Source organism: Parasteatoda tepidariorum, chromosome 7 (assembly GCF_982258835.1).
Source record: "Parasteatoda tepidariorum strain Cologne lab strain chromosome 7, Ptep-v5.0, whole genome shotgun sequence".
Classification (NCBI taxonomy): domain Eukaryota; kingdom Metazoa; phylum Arthropoda; class Arachnida; order Araneae; family Theridiidae; genus Parasteatoda; species Parasteatoda tepidariorum.
Genome location: NC_141761.1, coordinates 83,696,349 through 83,720,604, shown reverse-complemented (window position 1 = coordinate 83,720,604; position 24,256 = coordinate 83,696,349). Strand labels below are relative to the sequence as shown.

Here is a 24,256-nt window from a genome sequence, read left to right as displayed (position 1 = left end):
GCGAGAAATAGAGGGCGAAACCTCACCCCGTCATTTTCACAGGAGTGAGAAGAAATTTTAAAGTCCAGGAAAATTCAAAAGTTGCAACCAAAGCATTTTTTTTTTTAATAAATATAATTTGTTTAACCTTTCAGATTTTGTTTATGCTTGTTGAAGTATTCGTCAAAAACTTTTGTAATATAAACATATAAAATTGAGAAAGAATATTATTTGCGAGAGCCATACAACCAGGCATGATTTTCAAGCTAATGACGATTATTATATTATGAGAAAGAATATTTAAAAAAGAAAAGCAACAAAATAGTGTGAAAACATAACGAACTTTGAGAACTTGCTACGTGTCTAACTTAATTTGCTGTCCCATGTTATCAAATAAAAAAGAGTGAAATAGCAGAAAGAATGTCATATTAGAACTTAACAAATTATTAAAATATTAATAAGGTTGCAATACGAAACCCTGATAAATTGAGGTAAAATGTGTCGGCAATCCGGGAATAAGTACATTCCTGCTATAACTTCAATATTTACAGAACACTCTATTACTTCTTACAGAAGAATGATATTGAGAAAAGTATAGGGAAAAATATCCTGATAAAATTACCTTGTTATGTGGTAATGGTAATTCTGGTAAAGAAAATTATAATTCCGGTTAATAAAACCAAATTATATGGTGCTTAAGCCATTTATTTAGTAATGTTTTAGTTCATATGGTAACGCTGTATTAAAAATTCTGGTTTCCAAAATTCTAGATTTTATTATCACATATTTAGTAAGAAAAATTACATAATTAACACATATTTGGCAGAACTGAAAAGTAAATTTAATTGAATAAATGTTTTCATATCATGCTCTAAAATATCGTGATAAAAATAAAACATTTTACCTCAGCTACCTAATTTTTTCACATAGTATAAAACCATTTTATTATTATTAATTTAATCAAATCCATTACCAAATTTCTCCATTAAAATTTACTGAGCTTTTTGGTGTTCTGTTGAAGTCATGGTCGTTACTATCAGAACATGGTAAGTTTTACCATATTCTGGTAGTTATGACCATACCCTTTTCTCAGCGTATGTATCAAAAAGAAACAAAATATCAAGCATTAATTTGAAAGCAAAATTCAGTTACATGGCATGGAGGACAATAAAGTAACAAATAAGCGAAAGAGTCTAAATTTGAAGCCATATTGAGAGTGGACAGATATTTTCAGAACTAAAGTCTTGGATATCAGATATCACTTCCTTCCTTGGTCTTTTATTTCTTCCCCAGAAGCAAATCTTTGGGGAAGTATTTGGTTATTATTCTTGAGTTTTGTTCTCCTAGTATTAAAGAACAGCGGGTTGAGTTTCAGAACTGTATGAATAATGGACAGATGAAAAATCACTGTACCCTCTTGCACATGCGATGTACTTTTTTTTCTTTTAAATTCTGCGAATATAGTTGAGTTCTGTGGAATAAGTAAGTAATTTAGTTACAAATTTGAAATGGAAAATTGAATTTCTCTTCAACGATTTGAATTTCTAGTTTTTAAGAAATCTAGTTTAAAAAAAGTAAGAACATTTCTAGCTTATTCCCTTAACACTTTTTTTTAAAAATAAATGACAAATTTTAAAATTACGAAACTATACAGCATTTTAATTCCCTCCTTTCATAACACTTTGAAGTAGAATTTTTATTATAAATATTTTTCAGACTAATTTTTTCATTATTTTGTATTAATTTTGGTCAAAATAAGTATTAGCAATCTAAAAATTTATGGTTATGAATTTATGGCTACAGCATGAAACACCGGTGATTTTTCATGAGGTAAAGGTGTAACCAAACAATACCAAGCTATAAATTTCTTAAATTTGCACTAAATTGCAATTATTTAGATATCTAAGAGAAACAGCATTTCATCTTTGGAATTTATATATATAATGGATAATAAAAAAATAGTATACTTTTATTCTCTTTTAGACAATAAATATTTTTAGTTATTATGATTAGAGGACAATCTTATTATTAGAAAACTATTCTAATATGATGGAATTTTACAGAATCTTCAGCGAAAAAGTCACAGTTGGAATATTTGACAAAAGTATTCAATTTAACAGAAAACGTTTCGTTATCTTTAACTTAGAAATATGAAACTGTATATAAATAACTACAAATATACAAAATACATTTAAGGACAGAGGAAAAATACGTATAGCTGTCAATTACTGTATCACATTGATAGTTTGAAATGTCTTTCTTCTATTTATGATTTGGTTCATAGCTATCCTCATTAGCTGAGTTATTGAATTACCCATTTACGGAGTGTGGGATTTGTTATTACCTTTATTTGCTTGTTATCTGATTCACAATTACTTTCTTTTTATCACTGATTATTCTCTTCCTCATCAGATTGCACCTACTACATCAGGAATTAACAGTCAATAATTTCAACAATTACGTATAAAATAAAATAAACAAAATATAACAAAATCTAAAAAAAAATGACCTCAAAAGAAATTCATTAAGAAAACCACAATTACTTATCGAAGAAACAAAATATTAAGTGATTTATGCTTCGATATAATACTTAAAAAAATTGGTATAAAACTGTTTATTTGAAGAAAAAGAATTTGAAGATTTAAATCTATCAACTACTGGCCATGAGTACTACGAATTACAATGTTTGTTGATATGAAGTGCCTCAAAGATTTTCAAACAGTCTTGGGGAAAAAAAAGAAATAATTTGCATAAAATAAACTTGGTTTAGAAAATAAGAAAACACTCGTTCAGTAGTGTTTACTAAACCTTTGAAACTAGCATAACGTTTAAGAAAACAGTCATTAAGGTGCTACCTTTTATTCAAGAAAATTATACAAAATTCCATGTATGTACAATTAATGTCTTAATCTTTGAGTTAATTGCTGGATTACATGTTTGGTAAATGATAGCATCTAGTTTAAAATATACTAATAACACTCTAAATACATTACAAATAGTCTGGTACTGCCATCTGTTGTATAGATTGAGAAATAAACATGATTCCAAGCATAAATAGGAATCTATTTTTTTAATATCTTTTTATGCACGTTGCACGTTACTTCTGAACACTATCTAGGTTTCTTTCTAGAAAAACAAAGTTCTTAATTTACAAAATTCTCATCAGGCCGTTCTTATTCTTTTGAAGCCTGGACAATGACCAAACTGGAGGAAAATTGTATCTCAATATTTGAGAGTAAGATTTTGCGGAGTGTAACTCGGTGGTGAAATGAAAACATTAACTTGAGAAAGAGATTCAACTAGGAATTAAACAAGATTTATAAACAACCTGATATTATTAAATACGTAAAAATAAAAGAATGAATTGTATGATTCACGTGGTTTGAATGAGTGGTGACAATACAAAAAAAAATATATTGCTTTTTAGACCCACAGGAAAAACAAGGTGGGGAAGACAGCGGATGAGATGAGCTGATTCAGTGGAGTTTGATTTTTTTGCAATTAGGGAAAAGAATTCAAGATCAAAGATAAATCGGAATACGTTATGAAGAAATCTTCAGAAGAAAGCGTTTGCCTATACTGGGCTGCCTGACCAACTATGACAATGATGATGATGAATTTTAAACACTCTTGGAAATATCACGGGCAAGAGAAATAGAGGGCGAAATGTGACACTGACATTCTGACGAGAGCGAGAAGGAATAAGTTAAACTGGTTAAATTAACAAACGAATTAGCGGTTAAATTATCAAATTTTATGCAAAAATGTAATTTTGCAGGAAACTGATTTTCTGGAAACTACTTTTTTTACACCCAGACACTTCCCACAACCAAAAAGCTTTCACCCCCTTGTCAGTTCTGGAAACAGTAGAATTTTTGGAAGCATATTGCTTACCTACATATAAAAACATTTAAAAATTATTTATGCCTCTAAAAAAGCATTTTTTTTTAACTTACCAACTTTCAGAAAATAATCCAAATTTAAAATAAAAACTGACGTTAACATCTAAAAATATTCAATTCATATCATAAAAATTTATACAACTTAGGCTAATATTTTATAAGAGTTAAAACACTGATCGGTGAGTAACACATAATTGCAACGGCTGTTTATTTTAGCCATGAAAACCAAGACCAATAGGCAAATCAATCTGAAGTGTTAAGTATTCCATTTATATAATGAAAACTCATACAACTTAGGCTTACATTTTACTAGAGTTACAGCAATGATCGATGACTAAGACCTAAGACCATTAAGCAATTTCATATATAGTACAAACAAAGTGCTGTTCGTATTAAAAAAATATAATTAAACTTTCGTTCTATGATAATGTTAAAAAAATATAAAATAATGAACCACAAAAATACGAATTACCAAGATCATGTGTTGGCATCTGTTTATGATAAAAGTGACAAAATTTTTTAAATTTTCCGAAATCCATTTTTTCCCCAGACGCAAAAGGTAATATTTAATTAAGTAGAAGGTAATAAGTAATTTTTATCAGTAAAAACCTTTCCTCTATTAAAAAATTAAAATAAAAACTAAGATGAACTTTAAAAAATATTCAATTCTTAAAATGAAAATTCATACAACTTATACTTGCATTTTATTAGAGTTACAACTATAATCGGTGATTGAAACCAAATTGCAATGCTAGTTAATTTTCGCTATGAAACCAAAGACCATTAAGCAATTCAATCTGAAGTACAAAATAAATGCAATTTGTTTTTAAAAAAATATAATCAAACTTTCTTTTAATAACCATGTCAAAAAATATAAAATAATGTACCACCAAAATACGAATATGAAGATAATCTGTTGCCAGATGTTTATGATGAAAGTGCCAAAACTTCTTAGATTTTCTAAAAGCATTTTGTTTTCCCAGAAGCAAAACCTAATATTAAGATGTCAAGTTAAAGGTAATAATGAATACCTCTGTTAAAACCTTCCTAAATAAGGAAAAAATTGAATTTTCGTTTACGTCCTGTTTTAAGAAAAAGTAAGCTTTTCGGCAAAAGCAGCGGATTTTGATGAAAATAAATAAGGGGTTCAACCAGCCTGTAGAAAAATCTTTTTGCTTCAGTGAGTGCTTTAATAGAGTTTGGATCGTAATGAAAGGTTTCTTTTAGATGCCATGCAATTTCATACCTTTTGGGTTATACCAAATTGAATTTTAAATAGCATGTCTTTTCTGTACATGAACCGAAATCGTAAGAGAATGCTATCCCTGACATAAAAGAAGAGGGAAAAAATTGAATTGAGAAGAAGAAAAAAAATATTTAGTCAATGTAAGAGCGAAATTATCTGGTTAGGAAAATTGTGTCCTGGAGTAGTTGGTTAATCCACAGTTTAAATTGATAAAAAAAAATAGATCTTCTCATACATATTTTTTTTAAAAATTCTATGTTAAAAAAGTTACATCTTTGACAATATTTTTAAGGATTGTATGATTATTAAAAGGCTTGAAAATAAGATCATTTTTGAAGTGTGAAAGAAATTAGGTATCCATGGATTTTCAAAGTATAGAGCATTGAGTTTTTAGAAAACCAAATTTGATGATAGTTTTATTTCTCCTTTAATATAGCATTAGTAATTTTTTTTGATGACATGAAATTCTCTTCTTGGCAACACCTTAATCTCATAGCTGTTAAATTATAAGTATTGTAAAATGGGACCATAATTAAAATACACATTGTAAATTTAAAAAAAAATTCAATTTATGGTAAAATGTACCCGGGTGCCGGTACTTTTTTACCGTAAATTCCATTTTTATTTTAAATTTTAGGGGATAAAAGCCTGATGCACCGTGTTTTAAAGTAATATATATTGTAAAATCAATTAATCACTGCTGTTAAATAACTATTACTGCAACATATACGGTATAAAATTTTGTGGTAAAAATGGACTTCAATGAAAATTTAATTTTACGACTGACGTATGAAAATTAATTTTAAGGATAACGGTGCCCGCACTTTTTACCGTAATTTGATACGGAATTTCTTACAGTGTACCTCACTAAAATTTATGAATTATCTAAAGAAAAAAATTCAATTTTCCGTTGAATCTCCTGATCATAACCCTTCCTCCCCGGAAAAGAAGAAACTCAATTTTAAAAATAGTCAATAGTATGTTTAAGTAAATAATTGTTTGCCTTGAATAATTAATATCTATAGTGTTTTAAAATAATTTGTTTATAATTTTTATGCTTTTTTTTCTTCTTTTATATTTTTTCATTGCATGCAAAGTTTTTGAAAAGAGTATTATAGGATGTCCGAAATGATGAAATGATTTTTTGAAATTCCAATTTCAAAAAATTAATTATAATAAAATTTGGAAGAAGAAAAACTTGGGAGTGCGATTTGCTCAAAGGTTTTGAATATCGAAAGTAAAGATGTTTTGAGATATCAAGACTTTCTTTCTGTTATAACATCACTCCGTTGACTAACAATGTAGGAAATTTTAAATATTAAAATGCTTATTTTAAGTCTTTATTTCATAGCAGTAATGTTTACAAGAATTAATGTTGCTAAATTTATAATGCTCAACAAATAGGGGAGAGTCGGGTAGCCCCGCCCACTTATGGAGTATTGCCTATATTTCTGTATAATATTGAGTAATAATCAATATTTTTGTATGTTTCTATTATTTTATCATCTAATTAAATAATGCAAGAAAATAAATAAAAAAAAAGAATAGTTTAACTTAAAAAAATAGAAATTAAAAAAAACATGTTTTTCAGCTCTTTTCAAAATGTGTCGGGTAGCACCGCCCAGTTACAAAAATTATGATTCTTGACTGATTTTTCAGGTGTAAATGAAAATGACCAATGTATTGACAATAGACAAACCTCATTTATCATTTTTATGACAAAATTCAACCGATTTTTCTTAATTGCATTACTACTGTATTCAACATATTTTCAAAACTATTGTTTACCATGTTACCAGCTGCGTAAATACTTGAAACTTTGAAAATAATCTTTTTTTAATATAACAATTAATGTCCGATCGCCCAATGACTTAAAAAAATATTCTATACATATGAAATTGACAGTGGGCGGGGGGTACCCGACACTCCCCTATGTGATTCAGATTTACTCAAAATCCCATACCCTTTCTGCAGCTTCATAATTTTCCACTAGGTGCTTAGAAAATGATTCCATCTTGTAGCACATAGAAATTTTACTACGCTATTTAAATAACAATAGCTACAGACGCATGAATATTATAAGGGTTTTACCAGTTAGTTACCAGTTGTTAAGTAGAACAATGGTCACATAAATATGCAGTACTATTCTCGCATTTGCAAGAAATTTTTTTTCTCTATGTGTCACAAGGGCATATTTAAACTGGAGAAATGAATTTTTTCGATGCTAACATTTTGAAATCATTGATGAAATCATTCTGAATTATTCCTTTAGTTATTAATTTTATTTACTTTTATTAACTCACTTTTAAAGAAGTCTTTAGTAAAAGATAAGCATTAAATAAATTTTTCTAACACAAATTTGAAATTAGAATATTTAAAAAAACCTCTTATCATTTTGTCAGTCTTCAAAATATGAACATAAAGTAAAATTTCCTAAACCAAAATAGAAATTAGAATACTTAACAACCTCTCATCATTTTATCAGTCTTCAAACTGTACAATACCATCAGTAAAGAACTTCATCTTTAGCTCTGACCTTAATACTTACAAGCACATGAAATGAAAACTTAATTTAACATTCCATTCAAAATAAGCGTGGCTTTTAAATGTACATTGAAAATATTCTTTTCAGCATAGTATTACATTTTTAAAACTATTCAAATGCTTTTTTAAAAATTAAAAAAATAATCATGCCTTTTAGGATGAATAGAAATTATTTATGAAAGTTATTATATTTTCCGAAAACCTAATTTATCTAAGTCTTTAAAGGCGACGTTAATTAAAACTGAAATACTAGAAGTTATATTCTGAAATTTGGGAGCAACAGAATCCCTAAGAGCTCAACTTTTAATTAAACACCAGAGCTCAATCAAGCTTCATAAAATTTCAAATTTATGTTAAAATACATTAAAAAGAATACTGTTAATAGTTCTTTTTCTGATTTTGAATTTAAACAAAACATTTTATGTTTACATGATCAATAAATATTCTCCATTGAAATGTCTCTGAAAATGAACTTTTATATTTATTTTTTCTTCGTCTTTTCTTTCATCTTATTCTTTTGACGTAAAAAATAGAAAAATGTATTTAATTTTTATTTTAAAACTATTTTTATGTCTTTCTCTAAAAAAATCTTAGATGTCTTACTACTTTAAATATTTTATTTGCATAGCAACAACAATTATAATTCTTAGATCTGTGTCTGTAAAAAAATTATATTTGTATCTTTTTTTAATTATGAAATAAAAAGTAATTGTATGTTTGCTTTTCATGAATTTTCTCAAAATGTTTCAATATTTCTTTTTAAAACTCATAAGTAAAAAAAAAATAATTTTGCTCGAATGATCTTGTTATTTTGCAAATTTGAAGAAAAAAAATAAAAACATAAATTTTATTAAGTATGTGTTTAACGTTCAGATTGTTTTGTAAAAACACGTTCATAATACAATTCTTTTTGAAGAATTATTTTTTTATTAGGATTTCACATCTGGTCTAATGGTTATATTATAGCCTCGTTATCTTCTTATGTTTCTGTACAATATTTACAGAATCCTGTTTTATTAAAAGTGTCGACTACATTAGGAAACATGCTTTTAACGTTTCAAAAATGTTAAATCTCTCTTCCATCTTGATAACATAACACCAATTTTATATTCTTAAAAATAAATTTCTTTGACATTTTAAAGATTGCCCTTTAATAAACTGATATGGAAAGCTGTTTAAATATTTCAGTTTTTTTGTCTAAAATATGTTATAAACTTTTTTTGGACAATTATACAAATTGAACAATTTATTTTTCATTAAGATAATATACGCACCAATAAATTTAACAGCATAGTTTTTAATATAAGCGTTTGGGTTTTGGGAGTTTAATTTTAAATATGCGATTTCCTAAAAGGCATGTTATTCTTATTTTGAATTATTTGACAAATGTTATCGTTAAATTTTATTAAATGTTATTGTTAAATTTTATTAAATGTTATTGTTAAATTTTATTAAATGTTATTGTTAAATTTTATTAAATGTTATTGTTTAATTTTATTAAATGTTATTGTTAAATTTTATTAAATGTAATTGTTAAAAAAATAGCTTCTTAAAAATTTCCATTTTTATTTTTAGATTGCTCTGCCGTAGATTAAAAAATAACCAATATGTTTCTATGCAAATGAATAATATTTTCCCTGATACTTTTTGAATTTGGTGCAATCGTGAACTAATGAAGCATTAAAAACCATATTCTAAAATATACTATAAAGTGTGATTTTATTTTTTGAATGTATTCAGTAAATTAAGAAATCGCTTAACGCAGAAAAAATACAATTGCTATTTTCAAACAAAAGTGTTCCCATGCGGTATTATATGAGGGAACTTTAATCGCAATACCTACTTTCTGAATATAAATAAAAGATAAAGCACAAAGATGAAATGAAAATATTTGGACATTGTTATTAAGTTGTAGCTTTTATAAAAAATTAAATAAAGTTGTATTGATATAGTCTTAAATTTTGTAGTTTTTATAGTTATAACTATAAAAACTATCTCTTATAGTTACAAATAGTATAGTACATGTTGTACATGTTGTATTTAGTTACTACTAGTTATTAATAGTGCATGTTGTATTTAGTTAATATTTTAAATCACATTAACTTTTCACATTAATGCTATTTTAAAAGAAAAATTTGAAATTCAAAAAATTTATTAAAAATAAGTCATTAAATTTTTAAAATGGCAGCTATCTTAATAATTTATGTAAATTGCACAGTTTGTTCTCATGGTTTTGGCATAAAGTTTCTTCAGTGTATAGCTTCATAATTTCAGCTACTCAATCGGTTATGGCACTTATATCTATATTTGTAAGAATTTTTATTTAAAAATAAATCATTAAATTTTCTCATGATCCAATCCAGTTTATATATGGAAAATACTAAAAAAAAAAACTTTATGAGTAATTACTTCAATAAATAAACACATTTAATTTGAAATATACGAATGAATTGCATGAACTTCAAATTCAAAACAAATTCTTCAAGCATATTATTAGATTATTTTTCTCTCAAGCTTTTTTTAAGCTTTCTGAATAGCACTTAGCTCTCAAAACTGTCAACCATTGTTTAAATTCCCGACAGAAAAATCTCAAATACCAAACACCATTCCGATGTTGATCATTTAAATCTAAAGTTCTTTCACCCATTTCAGGCACTGTCAGAGAGATACAACTAAGAAGGGGGTCTAAACGACTAAACAGGGGAAGGGGCCGTTGACTCATTAAAATTTTCTCCCAAGAACTAATGCCCTTGGCGCCTTGTCATCGCCATAGATGTAGGACATATGCCTCATCCTCATTATTCACCGGACTTGGCGCTCGCCATGGCATTTCTGGAAGAAAGCCAAACGGATAGGGAATTTTTACTGTCATCATACTTGTATAGTTCATGATGTTTCAGAAGGAAAGGTGGAAAAGGAAATGCGGGTGGGGATATTTGAACACGTGAATGAGGGGAAGGAAAGGGAAGAAATGATTGTTAACATTCCCTTTCTGGATTGTATAGAGAGGGATGATAGTGCAGTCTGAAATGATGTGGATTATTGATTGCGTGTTGTTTTATTTTACGGAGAGCAATGTTAAGCAAACAGACCCCGGTAACAAATCTTTGATTTTAGAAATTCGAAGATAAACTCAATGGGTTGTAAAACCGGAGTATATATCTTAGTCCCAAGTGTCCCAACTTTTTTTGCTCGCTTTCAGCGAAATAGACGGGAGAAAATGTAACGAAGAATAATTTGAAAGTGTTTTTCTTATTCTCGTGTGATCTGCTACATTAGGCTATAAATTCAGGAGAATTGAATTAACTTTGAATGCTGCATGTATTTAATGGGCTTTAAAATTTATCATATTCATTAAAGTAGAAATGGAATGAATATGAGACAAGAAAAAATTTATGAAAAAGACAAATTTAAATCAGAAAAATATTAAAATTTCATTTTTTTAAATTGAAATTTCATTTTCAATTTTTAAAATGTTATTAAAATTTCATTAAAAAACTTAATAGTCAGATTTTTTTTTTAAATTTAGGGCAAGGAATTTTAGATAATTAACCATAAGTCTTTTAATAGATCAAGACTAGTATTTTATTGTTTTTATTTCTATTTTTATACATTTACATGGCAAAGTGTAGAATAAATATTCTACTTACAAAAGTTAGTTTATAAAAACAATTCTGTTTCGCACTGATGAAAAAAGCATGATCAAAACTATCAGAATATGGTTAAAGTTACCGTGTTTCGTTCTAGGAGAAAACCAGATGATTTAGTAATGATTTTAACAAAATTAACAATAAAATAGGAATCTATAATAATAATTTGGTAATAATGTGGCGAAATTTGATAGTTTTATCGTAATACCTTCGAATATTGCGCAAAAAGCTATCTATTTGTTTAAATTTACCTTTCAGTTTTTCTTTACTAAATGTATGGTAATCAGAGCTATAATTTTGAAAACAAGAATCTTCGGTAAACTGTTACCATATAAACGGGAAGACTACTAAACGAATGGTAAAATGCCGGATATTTTGATGTCATTAACCAAAATTATGGTTATTTTTTTAGCAGAAATGTGATTGCTATACAGTATCCATAAGTTTACCAGAATTTTACAAATATCCCGGAAAATTTTCCGGCTTATTGACTAAAAACACAGTGTAAAATATTCCGGATCAAATTACGGTACTTGCACTTTGAGTATATCATACGTAAAACCCATTTTACCTTAAAATACCGTACCGTTAGAGTAATTGAGTCTTTAAAATGTTTAAAAATGTCTTTTTTATCTTAATTTTTTAAAATTAAAATAATTAAGATAATCTGGATCTGTGACACTTTCAAAAGTAAAGTACCGTTGTTACTATTTTTTTCGGAATTTTAATTTTCTCATTTATTTAACCAGAAAATAACATTTTTGTTTAGGATTTATTTCATTTGAAAAATTTTAACTTAATTTTTTGGCATCTATAAACTACTTTTTGAGAAAAAAAAATATAAAATTACCGTTTTATGCAAAATCACGCCGCAAATACCTTCATAAATATTGAACATAGTCTCAATCTAAAATTTGCATTTTACTCACAATTACTTAATTATTTAGAACATAATGCATTTATTACTATAATTTAATATTTCTGAGTCTTTGCATTGCTGATTACTTGTATTTGTTTTCATTAACCTTATGTTTCTGTGTTTTAATTCTGGAATAAAATCAACCTATCTTTTTGTCTTTTAAAAATCCGAATTAAATATTATTTGATAAAAATTTTTATTTAAAATATTAACTAATTCTTACAATTTTTAAACTGTTGCAACTTGAAAAATAGAAGAGTTATGTTTATTTTTTTCTCAGAAGAATAATATTATTTCTATTAAAATATCTTTTTTAAGGCTAATTTGCCTAAACAACTTTCTAATTAACTCTCAAAACTCATTACGTTAATTTAAATTTGCTTTGTTTGCTAAGCTGAGATTACAGTAATTTTTGCATACCCTTTCATTCAAATGACACGAGAGAGCTCTTGAAAATTAAAAGAAGTGAAATAAAATGCTAGCCCATTTAGTTTGAAAAAGCATTTAACTTACAATGTAATTAATGAGCTTTCACTTTTATAAACATTTTCTTGTTTTGTTACAGGTGAATTATGATGAGAGGCAGGTATTAAGACAAGGCCTGTTGTTTTATATCAATGTAATTTGTTTTAAAATAAAACGTATTCTCAAAAACATGATATTATATTTCAATCAGAAATGAAAAAAAAAAGAATCAACATTTTTCACGTAAGTGACATTAAAGATAAGGAGATAAAACATCAGAACGTAATTTATCAATATGAGAAGTCAGAGGTAAAAAAATATATAGTGTAATTTATAATCCCAAGAAACTGTAGCGGTAATATATTACTTGATTTAAAAAAAATTCCATTCGCTTCAAAAATATACAAATTGGAAATAACGGTTGACGTGTTTCAAGTGCTCAAAAATATTCGCTGATTTTCAAGAATTACCAGACGTGAATGAGAAGATACAAAAGTGTTTTAGAATATAAAATATAAAAATGCAAACTAAATATAGAAAGCAACTGCAAGAAATAAAACTAGAAAAACCGCAGTAGCCGAGAGAGAAACAAAAATAAAGATGAAAAAAAGAGCAAGAAAAACCACTGTGGTCGAGAGGCATTCATATGAATAAAACAGGATTCATAAAACAGACTATTATTAATAAGCAAGTTTAATAAAACAGACTAGGGCATCAGGATGCGCTGGTGTGACAAGCCAGATTTGTTCCTCTCATCCACTGTCGTTTTTCTTAGTCCTTTTTTTCTTGTTTATTATTATTCTCTCGTCTAATGATGTTTTTCTAGTTTTACTTCTCACCTTTATTTTCCATCTTTCGCTGGCATCTTTTCATTTTACATTTCAAATCACTTCTGTTTCTTCTCATTCACGTCTGGCAAGTCTAGAAAATGAGCACCCATTTTTGAGCCCCTTTGCCTATTTTTACAGCGAATTTTAGTCAAGTGGAACGCAAAAATATTACTTCCATGGTATCTGTTGAAACAGATTGACTAATACCTGAGCTTATTCAAAATAATTTTGAGTTAGAAATTTTTAAATCCTCTTTATCCTAGGTGCTCGAAAAAATACAATATCGGATGCAGAGAACGGAAATTTGGACGCGAGTGCTTATAAAATTTATGATACACCTCGAAGCATAATGTCACATCTAACTAAACGAATTATTGTTTGAATAGAAAGGAGATGTAAAAGATTTGAAGTTGTTTAATCTCTATTTGGCAACTTAACATCCTTTAAAAGAGTCGCTACTTTGAAAATAGTTATCAATAGCATTAGAAACAGCAGATTTATAAGAAGACTAGCTGAATGCTCGTGTCTCGCATGGGGTGAATAAAAAAGTAAAGAATTAATAAGGCAGTACTGAGAAACACTGCTCATAATTGAAAGGCTTATATCGACACGATTAAAGAGTTTGATGGAAGAGCCAGGTAAGTGACATTCTTAGGAGATTCAATGAATCAGATTAAATAAAGTGAAGTTGTTGCATCAATATAAGTATGTTTTATGTTAATAAGTATGCTTGTTTTTGCAATCACTTTAATAATTAACATAACTAAAACACATCAGTTTTTAGCATGCTTACATGATTTTTGTTTCAAATTAGGCCGTGGTAATCAAAATAAAGCAAATAAAGGCTATTAGTCCCACATTCTAATAAATTGGTAATAAAATAGTTCTAACACAATTTTTTTCGTTCTAAAAATTTTACTTACCAGGTTCTTACACTAATTTTTTCAATTAATGTAGCTAAAATAATGGCAGTTTTTCTCATTTAGCATTATTTGTTGTCCTTTTCGATGGCTTTACCTTATTGAAAGAAACAAAAGTCTTCCACTGTTGTTCATCCCATTATAAAAAAGATAAAATGTATTTAGAATAACTTGCCATGATGTTATTGCTCGTAGCCAACTCATGGTAGTCAAAATTTATTCATGATCTTCTTTGTGTTAATTATACTTTTTTGCGCATTTCAGCATATTTCGAAAACTTTTTAAGTGAATTAAAAAAACTTTGCACACAATTATATAATTCGTTGATCCAAACATAATTTAATGCAAAATATGACTTTTAAATAATTTTAATTATTTCTTATTATTTTATTTGATAGGTAAATGAATTATAACGTAAAATTTTTTTTACATCATTTAAGAATGTAATTTTACATGGTAAAATTCAAAATCTGAGCAAAATAGGTCAGATAATTTCTGAGAAATTGAATTCTTAAAAATTGCATTTTTAGAATTCAATTTCTCAAGAACTATTCGACTGAAATTCCCTAATTTTTATATTGTTTAAATTTTTCCCTAATTCCCTAATTTTTATATTTCCACACGGAGAAAAAAAATCGGTCAGAATTACTCTGTATGGTAATGGCATTTCCGGTACAGAAACATAATTCCCGTTAACAAAAGCATAATATACGATATTTAAAGCAATTGATTGGTAATTTTTCCTTAAATATATTGACAGTTTACTCGAACTTCTGGTTTTCAAAATTAAAGTTCATATTAACACGCATTTAGTAAAACATAGGAAACTGAAAAGTAAATTTAATCAAATAAATAGTTTTCGTACCATGCTCTAAGGTCTCGTGATAAAATTACTGAATTTCAACACATGTGTACGTTCATGGACTATATTTTATTGCTATTTTTATCGAAATCATTGCCAAATCACTTCGATAAAAATTTCTAAGCTTTTTGGTGTTCCCATAGAGCCAGAAACACGGTAAATATTAACATATTTTGGTAGTTCGGACCTTACCTTTTTCTCAGAGTAGAATATTATTCTTAAACGAAGATATCAAATTAGTTTACTGATTTTAGTATTCAATGTTTAAAAAAAGCTCTTGTAAAGGGATAAAAGTAGTTAATAACACTATTAATTACAGTATTTTTTATTCAAATTTATTTATTTGTAACATACTGTACAACATCCAACCTTTAAACTGCTTACATGAAGTTTTTCAAAACTAAGTATGTCGAAATTTCATTTTAACTTATAATAATAAGTAAATAATAAATAAATGAAATGATAAGTATAAAATAATAAATACAATAATAAGCATAACATACTGTACAACATCCAACCTTTAAACTGCTTACATGAAGTTTTTCAAAACTAAGTATGTCGAAATTTCATTTTAACTTATAATAATAAGTAAATAATAAATAAATGAAATGATAAGTATAAAATAATAAATACAATAATAAGCATAAAATAATAAATACAATAATAAGCAAATTAGTTTACTGATTTTAGTATTCAATGTTTAAAAAAAGCTCTTGTAAAGGGATAAAAGTAGTTAATAACACTATTAATTACAGTATTTTTTATTCAAATTTATTTATTTGTAACATACTGTACAACATCCAACCTTTAAACTGCTTACATGAAGTTTTTCAAAACTAAGTATGTCGAAATTTCATTTTAACTTATAATAATAAGTAAATAATAAATAAATGAAATGATAAGTATAAAATAATAAATACAATAATAAGCATAAAATAATAAATACAATAATAAGCATAAAAAATAAATTAAATAATAAATAAATTAAAATAATAAGTGCATGCTATTTAGGTCGTGAACAAAAAATAAATAAAGAAATAAAAAATTAAAAAAAATGAGTGAAAATTGTAAAACTTTATTACACTAAGTTTCTTCAGTCCATTCTCAGTAAACTGCTTTTAATTTTTAAAGAATTTCTCAATCTGTTTACAACATATTAAAAAGCTCATTTTACATTGAAAATTCTTTTCTTAGCTATTTTCTAAATCAGCTTACATGTCATTAAAAATTAAAAATTTCTATCGAAATTTAAAAAGCCATTGCAGTTTTGTAGAAAAGTATTGCTTGCAATATTAAAACAATCAATTCGATGAAGGATAATTAGAAACTATTAAAGGAACTATTAAAACAATTTACGAGTTTGGTTTCTTAATTACTCCTGAAGATCATGGATAATAACTTTCTATTTTCGCAGAAAATTTTCTAATTTTGCTCCTATTCTTAACAAAGAATAATAATCTTCTCAAGAGGATATATTTGAGGGGGAGGGGGAGGGTTTAAGAAAGGGAACTAGGTTGAAATGCGGTTCGGTGAACCGAGAGCGCTTATTTATGCGCTGTCATGCATACCGTGATTCGAAAATGCCAGGAATGCAAGGTTTAATATTTCCATTTGGCAACAATTAGGGCCGCTGTCTTTAAAATGATTTTGCATCAAGTGTAGATTATCACTTCATGAACCTCAATACATGGAAGTAGTTTATGTTTGTGGAACTACTCATAAAGATTAATTGTGCGGAAAATTGAAAAATTAAACTTCTCTTAATTTCTGATGAAAAAGCAAGAGAATTTTATGAGTTTCTTAATACATCATTATTATATACAGCATAATGAAAATTAAATGTATTTATTTCTAAAGCAAAACGTATAAGAAAAATAGATGAAAAAAGGAAATTTAAAAAAAATGACACAAAATATTGCTAAAATTTTAAAATTAAAAAAAAGGAAATTTCTCAGACGAAAAACAGGTGTAAAATCAGGTGCTTATCCTCTATTTAGAACACTAGAATGTAATATGTAAAATGTAAAACTTATTTTTAATGTAATTTTATTTTGATTGTTCAGAGAGAGAAAAGAGTACAGCTAAAACTACCAGAATATGATAAAGTTTACTGTGTTTCCTGCTCTATGGCAGTGGTTCTCAACCACTGTGCCGCGGCACTTTTGTGTGACGCCAAATTCTTAAATTGTGTCGCCAAATATTAGAAATGATACAATAAAAATTATAATGCATTTTTTTATTATGTGTAGAGCTTAAATTGAAGAAATGTGTATATATATAATTTTTCTATGCTTTATCCGCTTGAACATCTTCGTCGGCGATTGTATTGTCTGACAATCTTAAAATAAGATGGAAGTGCTTAAATTGTATATGACACAGAATTTTAAAAAAATTTTGTAAGAGCTAATCATTAAAGTAAGATATTCAATTAATAAACAAATTGACGAAGATTAACTAACAAAAATTAAGCTAACAATTATTAATTAGCAAAAAAAACTAGTTAACAAGAAATCACAAAAAAATAACAGTTAATAATTATAGAAACAAGCTAACAATTAATAACTAGCAAAAAAATAATTAAGTGTTGCTAACTAATAAAAAATTGGTCGAAAGAAATATTTAATCCCTTAATAAATGTGCTTTTGTAGTACACATTATATTATTTCACATTCAAAATTATGATCACAAACTATTTAACACAGTGTAAAATAGGTAATTAAACAACTTTTCAACTAATTTTTTTTTATTGTGTGCCGTCAAATTTCGAAATCGTTAAAAGTGTGCCGCAACAAAAAGGCTGAGAATAACTGCTCTATGGTAACAACGTGAAGCTCAGTAAATTTTACCGAAACGCTTTAGTAATACAGAGGCTTGAGAAGGAGAGAGAAAGAGAGATAGAAAAAGAAAGAAAAATACTAAATTAAAATATTAAATTATAAATTAAAATATAAATTGTAAAACCAATTCAACACACACATTGAATAGTCTGAAAAAATCTAACAAGAAAATAGAAGCAGAGCTAAAGAGAATAATATATTTTATATCAAATACACTCTCTTTGCATGTACGTACATATTTTCAAATATTTATAGCCAAAAGTAGTTCTTTATGGTGAGTGAAAAAAAAAACGATAGAAATTATGATTAACTTAACCGAGTGTAGAATTTGAGGATAGCTATTCAAGACGACAATATATTTACTTTTATGTGGCAGAGTTTGTATAGAGCTCTTGCATATATAATATTTAAATTCTAAAATCATAAATCATAAACATTAAATTATTCCATTTGTGAGGTGCACATCATAAAAATGGCGCCAGCTCTAGCATTCGCATATATTTTGGCAATTCACGAAAAAGCCGTAAAATCTTTATTCTTATGGAGATTTTTTTTTCAAAACGGGACTGCCAAAATGAAATAGTTTGTCATCATGTTATTTTTCTTGCTGTGTATTTTATTATTCAATCTTGCTTATTGCAGTAAAAGTTGTAAAGCAGGCTTACGAACATGAATTTTCTAGATTTTCAACGAAGCTAATGTAAGTTATTCTGAGATTTTTATTAATAACTGAAAAAATAGGCATCCCCTACTTATATTGATTCAGTAATGAAAACAAAGCAAAATAATGCGGGGAATAATGATATACATTTTCCCATTCTTTTAAAAGGAAACGAATATTATCTTCTTTAATTACAACGAGAGAAACAAAGCTTTTGAAGCAATATTTTTAATAATTTTATATTAATAGCTTATATAATCAATATCTAAATTAAAAAGGTTTAAATGAACTCATTTCATAATTTTTTAAGGCTTACACTGAGTGATAAAAATTAGGACATAATTAATAGTTTTGATAAGGAGTTAGAAATTTTGAAATAGATAAAATAAAAAAAATAATAATTTTTTGGCTGAATAAATTTGTATAATATTTAAAAATTGGGCAATGAAAATATAAAATAATGATCTTATAATTTATGGAAATATTGTTTCTTATTTTAATTTATTAATTTTTTAAAGAAATTTCATCACAAATCATCATTGCTCAACAGACTAGGGTGAGCCTTGGACTTTTTCTAGAAAATCCCCCAATGAAAATCTTGTCACCAGATCTTTCCTGTCCAGTTCAATACCCTAATTGTTCAGAAATCCACGCTAATGGAGTCCAGATATCAAAGTTTCGAATGTCCTCTACTAACATACCTAGCAAATCTTCTAGTGCTTTCTAATAAATTTTATGTATGACTAAGTCTCGTTAGTTATCGTTAGTTACCATCTCAAAGGTTATGAGCCGCGATGGCTGAGGGAATAGAGCGTACGCTTTCCAATGAGGAGACAGGGTTCGAATCCCAGCAATGGCTGGTCAATTCGAATTCCGCATCCGGCTAGCACCGACCACAGTGCTGGCGTTAAATATCCTCAGTGGTAAACGGATCAAGGGCTAGAGTTCCCTTGCCGTCAGGCTAACCATGGGAGGTTCTCGTGGTCCTCCTCTCCATGTAATGCAAATGGGTGTTAGTTTACTCAAAAAGTCCTACACGAAAAGCAAATTTCTCCCACTACTTGCTCTAGGAGTTTCCTTGTTTTCCGGATTGGGTTCAGAATTACAAGCCTACGTATTGGTCATTAGTAGTCGTAAACCTGAAAATTGGGTCTGCTGTTCAACGAAAAATTATAAAAATATACATAAATTATAAAAATTACAAAAATATGCTATTCTTATAATGTTTATTATGTCAATTTAGATCATTTTGAAACTAACTGATTCCCGCGTCTATTGTTCAGAAATTCTAGCGACTTTATAAAATTGCATGTATTTATTTTATTCTGAAAAGATACGTCATACAAATGATGAAAGAAGAAGTAAAAACTTGTTTCACTTAACATTTTGCTTACGGCGCTTAGCATGGTGAAGCTATTCTAGTCCACTTATTGTACCAATCGTAAGTACTTATTGTTCCAGCCGTAAAGATTAGTACCGTAACATCATGTTTAATGTATCAGTTAATGAAACGAATGAAACATGTGGTGTTGCCGGCTCAAGAAATGATAGCAGGAATTAATGAAGTCAAAGTGGTACCGATAAAGACAGCAAAACTAAAATAACTAGTAGTACCAGATTTCGTGGAAGGTCTTGAATTCCTTGAAACATTCTGGAACTTACTATATTCACACGGACTCGCAAAAAATAATTTGGTACAAATATCGAAAATTTAATATTTTTCCTGTGAAAAAAGAGTTTTCAAACTAAAAGTTTCAAATATTTTAAACAAATTAATGTATATATCCCTCTTTCATTTGCAGCAAGTGCATACATTTTTCAACTTTTTCAACTTGTAAAACGATCTGTCGAGGTTCTTCTCTTTTGGCTAAACTTGCATGAAAGTAGTATTTTATTCAATAAATTTAAGATGTTAAAAAATATACTCTTAAACTATTAGGTCGATACTTTTTTTAAAAGAAAAATCTCTAGACTCGCTTGAAGGTAAAAGAATGAAAAGTTGGTAGACACTTTGATAACGAACAATTCAAACTTAAAAACAATTTTCAACCGCAAGAGATTTAAATTACATATCCCTTCTTGTAGTTCACATAACTTCAAGTAACATTTTGCAATTAAACATTTCGAAACTCGGTATTTAATTCTTTGGTTTATTGCTCATAAGTATTTAGTCAAAGTCCGAAAAAAATTATTTTACTAAACTGTTTTATCATTTGAATTTGTTCATTTAGGCTTAAACAATTTTCTTTGGTGAATTTTTCAAAAGTTCTATTAAGTTTCTTTTAGAAAAAATTTAAAGTAGTTTTATAAATCCGTAAAGTTAGGAATTTATATTATTTTAGCTTAAAAGGGAATGAAATAGAATATTTTGTACAGTTTATTACCATTCTTAGTTTCAGAGTTTTAATTTATATTTTTTTCAAGTCAAAGTTTTAAACTTACTTTTTATCAAAAGTCATAAGTATTAATTTTTAATAAGATAAAAGCTTTAATATAAGATTTTTAATGAGTATCTCATAAAATTATTGTAGACTGCATATTTTAAACCTATATATTAGTAATATAAACAGGTTTTGGTAGGACGGACTGCTTAAATGCCGTTGAAATACCAATAAACTGTTAAATTACCATATTGTGTGTTAATAAAATTTCTGGTACGAACAACGTAAATTTGGCATTAAAAAATAAAATATACGGTATATAAATTATTTATTTGGTAATTTTTCCTTTCATATGGTAATAGTTAATTGGAAATTTTGGTTTTCAAAATATAACTTTCATTACCACACATTTAGTTAAAGAAATTGAAAGGTAGAGGAGAGTGGGGTCCATTGTAACATTTTTTTACGTAACTATTTTTAACTAGCAAAAAATCCAATATATTATCCAATAATTATTAGTACTAATTGATAGACGAGTAAAGTAGACTATCCTCTGCTTTGAAAAAGAAATAAATACCTTATTTTAAATGTTATTATATTAGTTATTAACAATTTTTGACAGTCGTGCATTTGTTACAATTGTCTCCACTTTCGGTGTCAATTGTAACAGTTCATAAATTAAACAAAAACATAGTTAATCATACATATTATCATAGTTGTGATATATTTCGTTATTGATCAAAATAGTAGTGATATTTTAGGAGTAAAAATAATAATGAGCAGACACCTAAAGGGTTAAACTTTTAACTCTAAAGGGTTAAAAATTTTAATTTATGCTGTGAAAGGTGACAAATAAAATAATGCACATGCAGCATAATATAAATGATATAGGAAACTATTGGTGGTTCTTAAAGAGTTAAGTAATGGTTTGTAAACATAAGATTATTCATTTTCAGTTGTTACAATCGTCCCCTTACTTATTGTTACAATCGTCCCCAAGACGCCATTTCAGCTTCATTTGTTAAAACAATGCTAGTTAATTAACAAAACTATTTTTTTTTGAAATGTTAATTAAGGTGTCCACTTACATATTCGGTTAATAATTTTCATTTGTTTAAACAAAATTACTTTGTTACAATATAATATTCTAATAACAAAAAAAAGTACTTACGTAGCGTGAAAACATGTTTTGAGATGTAACTCTTTCAAAAGTACATAAAAATGGTTGCCAGCAGGAATGTACATGTAGACTTATTAAATACACCTTGTGCGCCACCTAGAAACCAAATCTAGAACCCGACACTCGAAAGTTTTGCTCTGTTACAATCGTACCCTGTTACAATTGACCCCACTCTCTCCTAAATTTAACCGAATAAACGGTTTTTATGTCAAGCTCAAAGGTATCATGACGAAATTATTAAATTTTATCACAGATTATAAAACTGTATTTTATAGTTAATTTTTCCAATATCATTTACCAAATGTAAAATTTACCGAGATTTTTGGTATTTTAATAGAGCCAGAAACGCTGTAAATGTTACCTTGTACTGGTAGCTTTGACAGGGTTGGTAGTTTACTTTTTTCTCAATGTTCTTGACTGAAATCAGTTTAATAAAAAGTAATATTAAAAATAAGTTTTGATATCGATATATTGTTACAGTCGTCGTGATATTAAATACGTAGTATAAATATGTAGCAACGATCTGAAATAAAAAGTTGGCTTGTCAGTTAGCTGTTGTATTTAGTGAGAAATGGTGCAAGGGCAATTAAAATGAATATTAATTTCAGAAACGAATAAAATTGAGATGCTAAAAAATTAAGCAGTGCTTATAAAGGAATAACATTTTAATAGCGACTGCAAATATTTATACACACATCAATTATACTGGATTTTTAACTTTGTGTTACAAGATTGGGCAAATTGGTAAGAATTGGTATCAATTATTCGGAGACTAAATTTCATTTCCGAAACTTACATCCCGCAGCATTAACTTCATACAAAGATTTAAGTTAACAAATTTGTATGCTACAATCACGAATCTAATATGTGCATTCCCAAATTTAATATTAAAAATACTAATACTTCAATTAAGAAAAAATTAAGACAAGAAAATATTAAAACTATAACAACTTTTAAGAAAGTACCAAATTAAGTTGCAGATAAAAGTTACTTTGTCTTGAAGTTTAAACATGTATTAACTACAAAATAACAACTGATGATCATACAAAGCTTTTGAAATCCATTCAATCCACAGATTCCCAAAATTATTATTTTTTTTTGGATCACAGCCAATTTGCAGCTCAAACTAGTTATTTTCCTTTTGCTTACTAATTAAGCCATCATAAACGTAAAGAAGCAAAAATAATTGATACTCAGTATAAGTTATTTACACCAAAGAATTTGAATGACTTCAACAAACAGCTTTTTTTTAAATGTGAAATTTCAACGACAAACTAATGATTTTGGAACCATAGGAACCTCCCACTTTTAACTACTGAAACCTCCCACGGTTACCCTGACGGCAAGGAGACTCTAACCCAGAGGTCACCAAAGTGGTCTATACAGACCCCCTGGTGTCTATTTAGCAAAAGCGGGGGTCGATCTGAGCCAGGGGGTCAAATGGGGGTCGAAGAAAAACAGTTCTTAATAGGCAAATCACACATACCTCATCGAGTATGTAAAATTTGTGAATTTTACCACTAAGGATATTTTACGTCAACACTGTGATCGATGCGAGTAGGTTGCGGAATTTGTATCAACCAGCCATCACTGGGATTTGAACCTGGTTCACCTTAATCCTCTGAACCACCACAGCTCAACTTGCTTCATAATGATCAGAAGAAATGATATGTTTCATAAGAATTTACTGATTTCTTTTTTAAGCGTTCATCAAATTCTAATCACAAAGCCTCCAATTTACACTGCACCGGCTACAGCTCTTCTTAAGTGATTCAGCGCCCTCTAGGATATATTAGAGACAATGGTAGGAGACAATAATTTAACCCATTCCAGCAGCGATAAAGGTTTTAGTCAAGCACTATATTTCTATTTTTATTTTA

At 27.7% G+C, this 24,256-nt stretch overlaps 1 protein-coding gene across 1 annotated transcript in view; it reads right to left on the bottom strand.

The window, feature by feature from the left end:
* The window catches only part of LOC107451710 (uncharacterized), a 153,753-nt gene that overhangs the window by 114,883 nt on the left and 14,614 nt on the right, over positions 1-24,256 (bottom strand). The gene's annotated exons all lie outside the window — the stretch shown is intronic.